The sequence below is a fragment of the Lissotriton helveticus genome, chromosome 7 (assembly GCF_964261635.1).
Source record: "Lissotriton helveticus chromosome 7, aLisHel1.1, whole genome shotgun sequence".
In the NCBI taxonomy this organism is placed as follows: Eukaryota; Metazoa; Chordata; class Amphibia; order Caudata; family Salamandridae; genus Lissotriton; species Lissotriton helveticus.
The window spans coordinates 1,270,130,980-1,270,143,575 of NC_136068.1; the positions used below are offsets into that span (position 1 = coordinate 1,270,130,980).

General features: G+C 48.0%; 1 protein-coding gene across 1 annotated transcript in view; it reads right to left on the reverse strand.

The window, feature by feature from the left end:
- Positions 1-12,596, reverse strand: part of FDXR (ferredoxin reductase) — a 414,311-nt gene that overhangs the window by 358,283 nt on the left and 43,432 nt on the right. The gene's annotated exons all lie outside the window — the stretch shown is intronic.

Genomic DNA, 12,596 nt, shown 5'->3' on the forward strand with positions numbered 1-12,596 from the left:
CCAATCAGTTCAGCTCAGAAGGTTCTCCTGACTTTAGTTGCCTAAATTAAAAATAGAGGCTCTACTTTAGTATCTCCTTCGCGAGTTGTTAGAGGATCTTTTTCAAAAGTACATTATTGAAATGCGACATATCTCCGGTGAACAGGTTGCAGTGATAAGGTTAGAGGCATGTTGAGAGATTGGACAATAGAGCTTTGGTGCTCACTGAATGATTTCAGTTGTAAGCATGGATGGTTCAAAGAGTTTTGTTCCTCTACTCAAAGTGAAATTTTGATGACCATAAATCCACTTCTGTGACTACACATTTCCACTCAATGCTGCATAAAAACATCTAAGAGCATTGCTAGCAGCTCATTTCCAAATTTATAGAAATAATATTGTGGGAGTGCAAAAATATTTTATTTTCTACTTTTATGCAGTAAAGTATCACACAATAGCATTTTGCAATTTTTTATAAACGCAGATTGATAGCAACTATTTTTGATACAGTAGTTATAAATCCCATTGAGTTCGTAGTGATAACGCTTACAATTCATGCCCCTTCAGACAACTGAGTTTATGGTGGAAGATGCTCAAATGTGTGGACTACCATGTTATTGGCTGTCCTGCCAGGTGGCATTGGTGGTCCATGGGGAAACTAGGTTTAAGGGAGGGAATTTATGATAAGTTAAGTGGGAGAGCAAGACGTGGGGGTGTATTCTGTCTGTCCTTGCACCCTTCACTTGTTCTAAATGAACAGTAAATCTGCTGCAAGAATAAAGTCTTCTCAACAACACAGTATCTGCATTGTGCTAATCTAGGCGAGTGTTTCGTTGTCCAAGGCGTTGTTATCGTTATGCTTGAGAGTATCGGATGAAACCGGTCTGGGTTGCTTGTGTTCCAGTTCAGGGAGGACCTAGCCTGGCAGTTTGGACTAGACTGCTCCTATTGCAACACGGTCAAGACTAATTTGCATATAGCAGAATTCAAACTGAGGTGGCATAATGTGCAAAATAACGATGGATTGGAATGTGGTCGAGTGAGTACCAGTGGCTGATTTTAATTCATATTTACAACAAGGGGTGGTGAGGGACAGAGTCTCTGAATTAAGCAGAATACTCTCACCCAGTCAAGAGATCAGGGCTAGATCCAACACCGTTTTTTAGCTCATTGCACCATCCCAGTTTCAGAACCTGGCTGTATGCAAATTAGTCTGTCCCTGGCCCAGTGCATCATGGGCCAGGGACAGACTAATTTGCATACAGCCAGGTTCTGAAACTGGGATGGTGCAATGAGCTAAAAAACGGTGTTGGATCTAGCCCTGATCTCTTGACTGGGTGAGAGTATTCTGCTTAATTCAGAGACTCTGTCCATCACCACCCCTTGTTGTAAATATTTTTGTCCACCCTAAGCGTGGAAGGGTATACTCAGATGTGAGTCCCTTGCTCATTGCACCATCAGGATTCAAGCAAGCCGGGCCGAAGACGGCTGAAATGCCAGAAACCGGTCCCCGGAAGCTTGTTTCCTTCCCAGTGTAAGAATTGGCTTTTGTAGTCTGGTCTGCCCTGTTCCCATGATGCACTGGGCCAGGGACAGACTAATTTGCATACAGCCAGGTTCTGAAACTGGGATGGTGCAATGAGCTAAAAAACGGTGTTGGATCTAGCCCTGATCTCTTGACTGGGTGAGAGTATTCTGCTTAATTCAGAGACTCTGTCCATCACCACCCCTTGTTGTAAATGATTTTAATTCAAGCATTCCATCCATCACAGTTTTGTATTCTTATTGAGAGTATCGGGACAATCAGAATTCAAGTGTTGCATGAGACCGACTAACTCGAATCGTAGGGTGGATGGAGATCGCATGAACCCGATGTGGTCCAATGTCCACTGAGATCTATACAAAATTAACATAAATCCAAGATATTTCACAAAGAGAAATGTGAAAAGAACATTTTTTTTTAATCAAGACTGAAATTAATGGGGGCGCTAGAGGGCGCAGGCGAGATGGCCACACCTTAGTGCATCAATGCCCGGCTGATCCGCAATCCACCAATTATCCGACCTACATAGAGGCATCCGACCCCTTCTACTGGCGGTTAATATGCAGCACCTTACCTGTCACAGCTTGCACTACAGAACGAGCCTGCTGGTTGCTGTGGTGCATAGAAACTGGACGGGGCGACTTCACCGCCGGCGAGCGTGTCATGGAGGCGTGAGCGGGCTGGAGGGGGAGTCCGGGCGCTGCTCGGCGCAGCAGAAGTCTGGACGATCCTGGGCTGCAAACAACCCTGTGCTCCTAGCGAGGTGTAGCGGCGGGAGCTGGCCTGCTGCGGAGAGGGGGCGGCAGGGGCTGCTCCTCGCGGAGATTCACCTCCGCTCTTGGTATTGCGGCCTGAACATCTGGAGGTGGCGGAGGGAAGCCGGCACCACCTGCGTACCCTGGACCCTGGGAGCGGCGGAGAGGCAGTGCCCGCGGCGGGCTGAGGTAGGGGGGTGCGGCCTTGGCCCGCGGCTGCGGAATTGGGTGTCAGCCTGGGTCGCGGTCCAACCCCTGAGGCCTGCACGTGCGGCTTTCATGCTCCTGTCTAAGATCCCCACCACCGGCTGCTGCCCCCTGGGGGAGCGCACCACGAGACGCGGCGGCTCCCGATCTAGCGCTTCCAGGGCCTGGGGGCTTACTAACGAGTGGCAGCTGCTGTGAAAGGCATGCAGGGCGGCGTGCTGGGCCCGAGATTCAACACTTGAGGAGCTGCATTCCTGTGCTCTGGGGGGAATTGAGGAGACTCGCATTCCCAATAATCTGGGAGGAGATCCTGTGTGTACTGCTAGCCCCTGATAGGCTGTTTAGGATTGGCTCCACGACAGTGAAACTATCGATTTTACAGGCAGCTCTCCCTGGCTGCTGGGCAGCTGTTGCTTGAGTGGTGGATGTGGCTGTGTCCCGTGGGATTGCTACAAGAGCCTTGAAGACTGCTGCACAACCTGTGCTGAGGCCTGCTGAGATTTCTGTAGATCTATAGCCACTTGTGGGCGCGCACCTCATGGTGCCTGGGGCACTGCCACTTGTGCTTGGATTGCACGCCTGCCTTATTTTTGAAGTACATTGGCCCATTCCTATACGTTCTCGCGCCTTTCCATACAGCGGAAAACAGGGGAAGGAAGACAACTGGACAAAAAAAGAAGAAGGGGGGACAAAATAATACAAGCAACACCTTTGAGGGACGCTGCAATATCGCTGTGAGCTGCATTTTACAGCTACCCTGCCTGCCTGCGCTGGGTGGCACTGACATATCCCCCCCTGGCAGAACTGAGTGCTTCGCATCTTCTACCAATCAGTATGGGTAAGCCAGATAAGTCGCAGCCCCGCCTCACTTTTGAGGCGCGAAAATCAGGCAGAGCACAGCAGAAGGCGGCTTCTGATTCTGAGGCGGATGGGCAAGGAGATAGCCCCCCAATTTGGAATCCACACTACTGGCCATGCAGAAAAGCCTACAGGCTATAGAGGCGGGCATGTCCACCATAAACCATCGATTAGCACACATGTCCTCACAACTGGAGAAACAATCGACGAAAGTGGGGGAGGTTGAGCAACGGGTCTCTAATGCGGAGGATGGCTTAAATTAGGTGACTAACAAGACTCTGAACATGGAAAAAGTGCTGACCCTCATACAAGCAAAGAACGAGGAGTTGGAGGCCAGATCCCAGAGGAATAACCTTCGCATAACGGGCATGCCTGAGTCGACAAACACCGGGAGGATGGAACAGTTCATTGAGAACCTGCTTAAAGATATCTTTGGCTCAGAGCACCTGTCCTCCATGCTGGTTGTAGAGCGCGCTCACCGCTCTTTGGCGGCGCGCCCTATCCCTGGGGCCCCAGCTTGTCCAATAATAGCCCGTCTATTGATCTACCTAGATCGAGACACTGTTTTACGGCTGGCCAGGGAGAAAGGCACTATTACTCACCAGGGGAATAATCTTTCCTTCTTTCCTGATTTTACTGTTGTGTCCAGGTTGCGCGACGAGAGTATGGTGCTGGTAAAAAATGTCTGCAATCTGAAAATATCCCGTACGCCATGCTGTATCCCGCGCGACTTCGGGTGGGGACGGAGGGAAACTTTAAGATTTTCTCCACCCCCAAGGCAGCAATGGACCACGCGAAGCAGCTGAAGAGACACCGTCGCGAGGCAGGAGTTAAGCAGGAGGAGAACGACTGATAGTGATGGACTGCGCTTTGTAGTGTAGTGGCCATGTGACTACTTGACGTGTTGCCCCATGTTCTGCTAAATACATATGTGACTTGTTACCGCTTTCGCTGCGCTAGGCAAGTCCAAAAAAGCTTTGTATAAGTAGCAGGAGAGATGTCTTACGTTTTTGAATATTCAACTGTATATTGTAACACAGGTAATAGACCTGATCAGCCACCTCCCACAAAGTGGGAGGACAGTAGCACTCTGATGCCCCCCACATGGGAATTCCCCACAGTAGGATGTTGTGTAGTTGTGTTCAAGGGGTTTGTTTTGTCCAATTTGGGATGGCTTTGGCGAGTTGGGGGAGCCGAAGTGGGTGGGGGGTAAATTGGGGGAGAGGGTGGGGTGGACGGGGGAGGTAAGAGCAGTAATCCTTTGGGCCGTGGTTGAAATGTTTTTTGAGGGCACTGTTTTACGATGTGGGGATGGCCTTGGCATGTTGGGGCAGTTGAAGTGGGTGAGAGGTGGGGTGGGGCGCTCGAGGGACAGCCAAAATAAAAAATGTGTACTTTTTGACAGACACTGTGAAGTTGGCGCCTTCAGGCATGATGGTTGCATGCTTGACAGTTGGCGAGGCGGTCGCATATGGCAGGTTTTCACCAAGTTCCTCACCTGGAATGTCCGGGGTCTTAACACACCCAAAAAGATCCGATCAGTATTTGCTTGACTTGACCGTATGGGAGTAGAAGGTGCCCTCCTTCAGGAAACCCACCTTACAGATGAAACTGCTAGCAAAATGGGCACTAGGTGGGCGGGGACCCGGGTCTCTTCCTCCTTTTCCTCATATTCCAGGGGGGTAATGACTGGTAAAAAAGGGGGTGACTTTTACTGTGCTCAGGACGGAGGTGGATGACGAGGAACGGGTAGCGATGGTGCATGGCCGATTGTCTGGAGAGAGTGTGTGGATTGTGAATATCTATGGACCGAATGTGGATGACCCATCATTTGGATGTGTGGCGTCGGACATCGTTATTTCCTGAGGCATCCATTATATGGGATGGGGATTTTAATCTATGTTTGGACACCACCATGGACCGTACTGGTGGCGTCAGACCCAAACGCGCAGCAGAGGTCTTACTGGGGCTTCTTGACGCTGGCCATTTCAAGGACATATGGCGGACCCACCATCCCGCGGACCATCAGAGCACGTTCGCATCCTCAGTGCATGGCTCATGGTCCCGCATTGACTTCTGGCTGGTCTCTAAAGTGGTCTGCACCTGGACAATGGCGGTATCGCACGAGGCCCGAACTCTATCGGACCATTCCCCAGTATTATTAGCGTTACAGATACCTGCATATCGGCCGCCGCCGTTTACATGGCGGCTGCAGCCTTCCGAACTCACGGATCCAGTCTTTAAACAGAGTATAGCAGAAGCCATGAAAAACTGCTTCAGGGAAAATGAGGGGACCGTAGACAGCATGGGAACGCTCTGGGAAGCGTTGAAGGTTAACCGTGCGGGGGGCTTGTATCGGGGCCCAGTCGGGGGTACAGCGCGATATCCGTCGACGGATTACAAAATTAGCATCTGACAGATCTACTCTGGAGCGGGACTATGAGTCTGACCCCTCTGCCGCAAACTGGCTGCCATACCGGAATTTATGGAGCATAACGAGACTGTGGACCAGGAGCTATTGCACTGTTCCCGGCATCGGATAGCACGGTATCATGGGGAGGGAGGTCGCCCTGGCCGTTCGCAGGTTCAGAAATTGTCGGAGCCAAGGCGCCAGGAGCAAATAACTGAACTACTTGATGAAGCTGGGGAGGCCCATCATTCGACCACGGAGCTCTGCGACGTAATGCTGCAATTCTACACTCACCTATCTGCGGCTAAAGCGACCCCGCCGACGGGGGAGATACACGAGTATCTTGATAATGTGGCGCTTGGGTGGCTCTCCGACCGGCAGAGGGAGTACCCCGTGTAGCCGTTCGAAGAGGAGGATGTACGAGAGGCCATTATGTCACTCCCGACCTGCAAGGCTGCAGGCCCGGACGGATTGCATAGCGAATTTTATAAGACATATGTGGCGGACCTCGCCCAACGGCTTCTGGAGGTCTATGTGGAGGCATATGAGAGCGGGAAGTTGCCCCTTTTGCTCCGTGAGGCCCTGCTGGTCACACTTCTGAAGCCAGATAAGCCATCGAATCAGTGCGGGTCGTACCGACCGCTCTCTGTGATCAATATAGATGCAAAGATCCTGGCGAAAATGGTCGCTATTAGAATGCAGCCCTTGATTTCTCTGCTGGTGTTGCCGGACCAATCGGGATTCGTAATGGAGCGTTCCACTACTCATAATTTGCGTAAACTATTTTCCACTCTGCGTTATTTTGAGCCGGACTTTCAGGCGGTGGCCGTGCTACTTGCGGCGGCCAAGGCCTTCGATTCTCTACAGTGGCCCTTTATGTTTACAGTACTGGAAAGGATGGGCTTTCCCCCTTTTTTCCTGCAGTTGCTCCGAGTGTTGTACTGCGACCCAGTCGTCCGGGTGCAGGTTAACGGCTGGGTGTCCTCATTGCTTCCCATCGGAGGAGGCACGAGGCAGTGCTGCCTGCTGTCGCCTATGCTATTTGCCTTGGCGCTGGAACCCCTCGCATGCAAACTGCGGCAGCGGCATGCTGCAGCTGCGTTGCCGTTACGACAGTGGCCGCTGATTGTCTCTCTTTATGCAGACAACATGCTGCTATATGTCCGGGAGCCCGAGGTTCATCTCTCTGCGTTACTTAGGGAATGTGTCCAATTGGAGCATTTCTCCAGTCTAGGGATAAATTTGTCCAAATCGGTGGTGTTCCCCCTAACTGCGTTCACCAAGGAGGTTGAACTGGATTTTCCACTAACTTGGACAACTGACCCTGTGAAGTTCCTGGGTGTTTGGGTACATAGAGATCCTGACATCGTGATCTCTGAAAACTATGGCTGCACGTTGACTTGTATTTCAGAACAGGCTGCAAGATGGACACACATGCCCCTCTCTCTGGCGGACAGGATTGCGGTGGTGAAAATGGTGTTTCTACCTAAGTTGTTATATTTCTTCATCAACATTCCTATCAAACTGAATATAGCGCTCTTCCGCACTCTCCAGTCTGTCATGCTTTCGTTTGTATGGGGCGGTAGGAAGCCAAGATGCCGCTGGGACCTGTTGGTGCAGCCTTTTGAAAGAGGAGGCTTTGAGGCTCCGGACCTTCGCCTCTAGTACCTGTGTGCCCAGGCGCAGTTTGCGCATTACTGGCACTTCCCACCGCGATATCAGCCACATGTGGCTATAGAGGCAGATGCTGTACTCCCTGTGCCACTGCTGGCGGTGACACTTACGGGAGGATCGGGCGGCCCGCGGACCGAGATTAATCCCACGCAGTGCACGGCGTGGGCCTGGCGAACACTGGCGACTAGGGCTCAGCTGTCTTATCTGTATGCGCCACTATTGCCGTTACTTTCCCACCCAGGAATTTCGGCAGCCTGGGAGGCGCCTGCTTTGTGGGAATTAGCTGCGGCTGGCATTCACAGGTTGGGTGATTTATATGTGGAGGGTAGATTTAAAACATTAAAAGAGGTGCAGAGCGGCTCCGAGCGGGGTTTCATGTTTAACTTCACATATGTTCGAGTCCGCCAGGCTATCCGCGCGGCGTATCCGGGTTATCCTGCTGAGCCCACCACTTTGCGAGCCCTACAGGTGCTGCTGACGGGAGAGAGTCGAAAGAAATTAGTTACGAGACTATACAATGCCTCCCTGCGTGAGCGAGACGTGGATGTACACCCCTCTTGTTTGCGCTGGCAGATGGCGCTGGGTGCTCCTATCGAGCCGGAGGTCTGGACTGCGTGTTGTCAGTTTACTGGTCGCCTCAAGACGAATTGTAATCTCCGAATTATACATTTCAAGTTCTTGCATCAGGTTTACTATTCCCCCTTGCAGCTATATAAAAACGGCCTGAAGGAAACCTCTAACTGTGTGAAATGTGGAGCGGCGGATGCAGATTTTATTCATGTTGCCTATATGTGTGGGAGGGTGTTTGCTTTTTGAATGGAAGTGGTGGCCATTTTATTTGATGTTGTGCTGGAGCCCGTGGATTGCTCTCCTGAGCTTTGCCTTCTAGGGTATGTCAAGCGCCTCAAGCCCTGTAACAGGCGAATTGTCGCAGTTTCCACCTTGTTTGCAAAGAGGGCGGTAGCGCAATGCTGGGGAGCCAGAACGTCACCCGCTGTAAAGAAGTGGCTCCAAGACTTGGTGTACTGCAAAACTCAGTTACAGACAAATGCGGAGGAGCTGCCGGAATCCTCTCGTCCCAAAGATTTCTGGGCCCCCTTGACGGAGTATCTGCTGTCCCATCCTGCCCTGATTTGAGCCCATCAGTAGATCCCACTGAATACCCTTACACGGGTAGAGTCCTCCTGCTAACTATTGCGCGGGCCTGAAGGCTGAACGTTCTTGATTATTATGTGCTACCAATGTAGCTTTGTTGTCCAAAGTGTACCGTACTTGTACTACTGTTCCACCAGGGGGGGTGAGGGCAAGGGGGTGGGGAGGGGATGGTTTGGGTTTCATATGTTTCCTTGCTTTCCATAATTCTGTATTATTGATTGACTGCTTTGCATTAAAAATCAATAAATACATTTTTTTTTAAAACACCTTAAAAAAAGTATGAAATTAATGGTACCAAAAGCCAACTGCGCTTTACAATACAACATTTTAGACTCATAAGCCGACCAAACAACCTTAAATCATTCCCTGCAACTTACAATCACTGAAGCCACACTTGGCTTAATTATGGGACATCATTCAGTCCAAAAGTGGCCCCCAGATCTTTCTTCCTTTTGGTTTGGCTTTCTTTCCCTTACGCTTGTTGAGTGCAACTTCCAGGTTATGTGTATATAAAAAGCACCCCTTCCATTGCTGGAATGATGGAGGTTGGGGATCCAGCCATGCTGAGGCTGTACGAAGCCTACAAACTGCCATTGCAATAAGCTGGGCTCCTGTCCTTGATATCGACTCATCTAACCCCAGCAACATAATTTGTGGGGTCAGAGAGATATTTAGCTTGAGGATCTCCCCTAAAAATAGTGTAATATCTAATCTAAGTGTATTGAGGCGGGGGCAGGAACTAAACATATAACCTAAATCAGCTCTTAATTCCTGATATCAAGGGCAGTGTATCCCAGCAACCCCACCCCATTTAGCTATTTCAGAAGGTATACTATAAATCAAAGATTGTTTTATACTTTTAGTGCTAGAAGCACTCTTGTGGTCTGACACCCTGTGATGACCTTTGACTACTATTATTTAAATTTACTTTGGTGTGTTATTTAATCTTAGCCTGAATATACGACGTCCTGCATATGCTTTGTTTCTCTTAAAGGTTTCTTTCTTGTAATCTTGCACTCTTTCAGTGGGAGCTGTTACTGAGTAGAACAGCCTTGCCAAGAACAGAACGTGTGAGATGAGCATTTGAAAGCATGAGAGAGAGAGAGGTGTGGAATGTACTTTTTGGTCTCGAAGTGCAGTGTTATAAGCAGCGGTGCACAAATGTGCACTGTGTTGCACATTGGTAGAATTATTAATTTCTTACTATTGGCTTTAACATGGCCTCCTGTCATCCTGAACTCAGACTCTGCATGGATTGAGCTTTTTCTGCGTGCACAGACACGCTTGCAAGTTGTTTGGGTTAATCACGTTCAAGTATTGTTTTTGTGAGAGATTGTTTAATGTACCCTAGAAGGCTTTTGTGAGCTTCGTCAAGATAAAGGAACATGTGAGAATGTAGAGGTGACGAGGGAATTCCTTCCTGCCATTGAATGCTTGCTTGGAAGCTGGCCAGTCCTAGTAAGATTCCTTTGGCGCAGGGAGGAAGACTCTCAAATCTTCTAGTGTGTGTGTCTTGAGATTATAAAGCTGAGGGTTGTTCACTTAGAATTTGGAATCTGAATGGGGACGGACGTGTCTACTTCATTACAGCAGAACCCTGGTTGCTGAGGCTCTTATCCCCGGCTGTTTAATCCCCCGGTCAAGAGTGGGCTAAGATGCAGTGTTTGCATAAATAAACCCCAAGCCTTATTCTAAAAAGAGAGTATTTGCATTTTGTAAAATAAAACCCTTTTCTAAAGGTGCTGGTGTGTTTATGTCTCCTGCTTCGCCGTGTTTTGAGCCACCGTGTGGAAGATTCTGTATCATCAGAAAGGCGAAGCAAGACATGTGGCATCACTCAAAGATTCGAAAAAGTGCAATTTTAAAAGGCGAAGATGCTCTCTAAAAGGCCTATGTTTTCAGTTACAGAGACCCAGATGCCAACTGAGTTATTCGAGTGGGAGATTGCCTCTCTTAAAGCTGAAAGAGAGAAAACGACTTGGTATTTCAGACACAAGTAGTGGTGTCATTTTGAAAGCATTGCTTACCATGTATCAAAAATGTGAACAATTGAAAAAAGAATGTAGCGAGTTGCAGAGAGAGTTAGCTGAAACCAACTCTTGAAAAGTTGAAAATTTACCAAGCTCCAAAGTTGTTTACTTTGGCATGCTATTCAGATAGCCAAAGTGATTCATTTGTGAAAAATGTGGACATAGAGATGCTGCTAGTTAATCTGCAGGTTTCATAGGAGGTTTTAATTAATTCTTTTAAGGACATTCCTCAGCCAGAAATTAATTTGAACCGAGAAAATGTAAACGTGTAGGAAGATAAACAAACCAGTCTGTTAGAATTAGCGATTGTTGGTTGCAGTTATAAATCAGACATGTCAGTGAATGACAAACCTTGCTTTACCAGGGAGAGTCGCTATTTTGAAAAAAGAAAAGCAGCAATATGCTTTTGAATCTACAAAAGAGATTGTGCAATGTGTTTTAAACGTGTGGCCAATACAGAAAGGAGACTGAGTTACGTGTGACAGTTCCTGGACAATGTGCTACTTTGAGTATGTGGGAAAAACTAGTAAAATTTTCAAATGCTGGAGAATATCTTGCTTGCACAGTGATAGATACAGGGCAGACTGGTGATTTTGACTCGTGTTCTGACAGACACTATGCAGACACATTTATTTGTGTATTTTGGTGCTGTGACAGATACAGGACAGACACAGATGCTTTGTGCTTTTACATGCTGACAGAAGCTGGGCAGATGACAATAAAGCATAATGTGATTTTGACTTTTTAATTTTCTCAAATGCAATGGCAAGAAGCAAATGTGATCAAGTGGTACATACAGATAGAAACTGCAGTTTTGCATGAACATTTGGTGCAGGTCCCAATAGAAAGTCCAGGGGTGGTGTTTGAGGTGCCAGAGACACGATTCCCCAGTAATGTGGCAAATTGTTTTGCAGAGCGCAGCTACTGTGTATGGTCATGGTCCTATACATTCACTAGACAGAAAGAAGACTCTCGAATCTTCTAGTGTGTGTATTTTGAGATTATAAAGCTGACAGTTGTTGACTTAAAACACGGGATTTTGGAATCCGAATGGGGACGGACACTTCTACTTCAGTACAGCGGAACCCTGGTTGCTGAGGCTCTGATCAGCTGCTGTTGAATCCCCCGGTCAGGAGTGGGCTAAAATGCTGTGTTTGCACCAGGTGAAGTGTTGGGTTTTGATTATGGCCATTGTGATGCGTGGTTCCAGTGGCTGTGGTCATTTGAGGTGTTTGAGTTTTGATTGTTGCCATTGTGATGTGTGGCCAGTTGCTTAGATCATTAGAGTGTTTTCTTTGTGATTCAGTGTATATATCTTTCTGATCTCTTTCAGGACGTCCAGCATATTATTTGCTGCTTGTTTATTCATTAGTATTATTCATGCATTTAACTGTTGCATTTACCAAGTGTGTTATTATTGCTTGCATATAATTAGATATATATCTCTATGTGTATTTTAATGTTGTGCATTTGGCATCTGGGAAAACCTTTCTGTTAGAGAGATTTGCGTAAATAAACCCCAAGCCTTACTCTAAAAAGAGAGTCTTTGCGTTTTGTAAAATAAAACCCTTTTCTAGGTATTGTTGTGTTCTATGTCTCCTACTTCGCCGTGTTTTAAGCCAATGTGTGGGAGATTCTGTATTGTCTGAAAGGCGAAGCAAGACCATAATGCTGGGTTTGCAAGCTCTATGAACATAGTAATAATGTACATCCTAATTCCAAAGATTGCAAGAACCCAGAGTTGTCCATATATAGCTTCTCCTGCCACTTGGTAAAATGTTTTTCAAGGCCATCTAGGATCCCCTCCGTTAGACACCCACATACTTGTGAGATCGTGTTGTTAGCTTGCCCTGTTAAAACCCCAAGCTGGGATATCCTACAAAATGCAACCACGCCCCCCCCCAACTTTCTCAATAAGAAATCCCTAAGTTGCAGATATTTAAAAAATGTCTGGCACCTATATTAACTCCGGCACGAATCTCCTC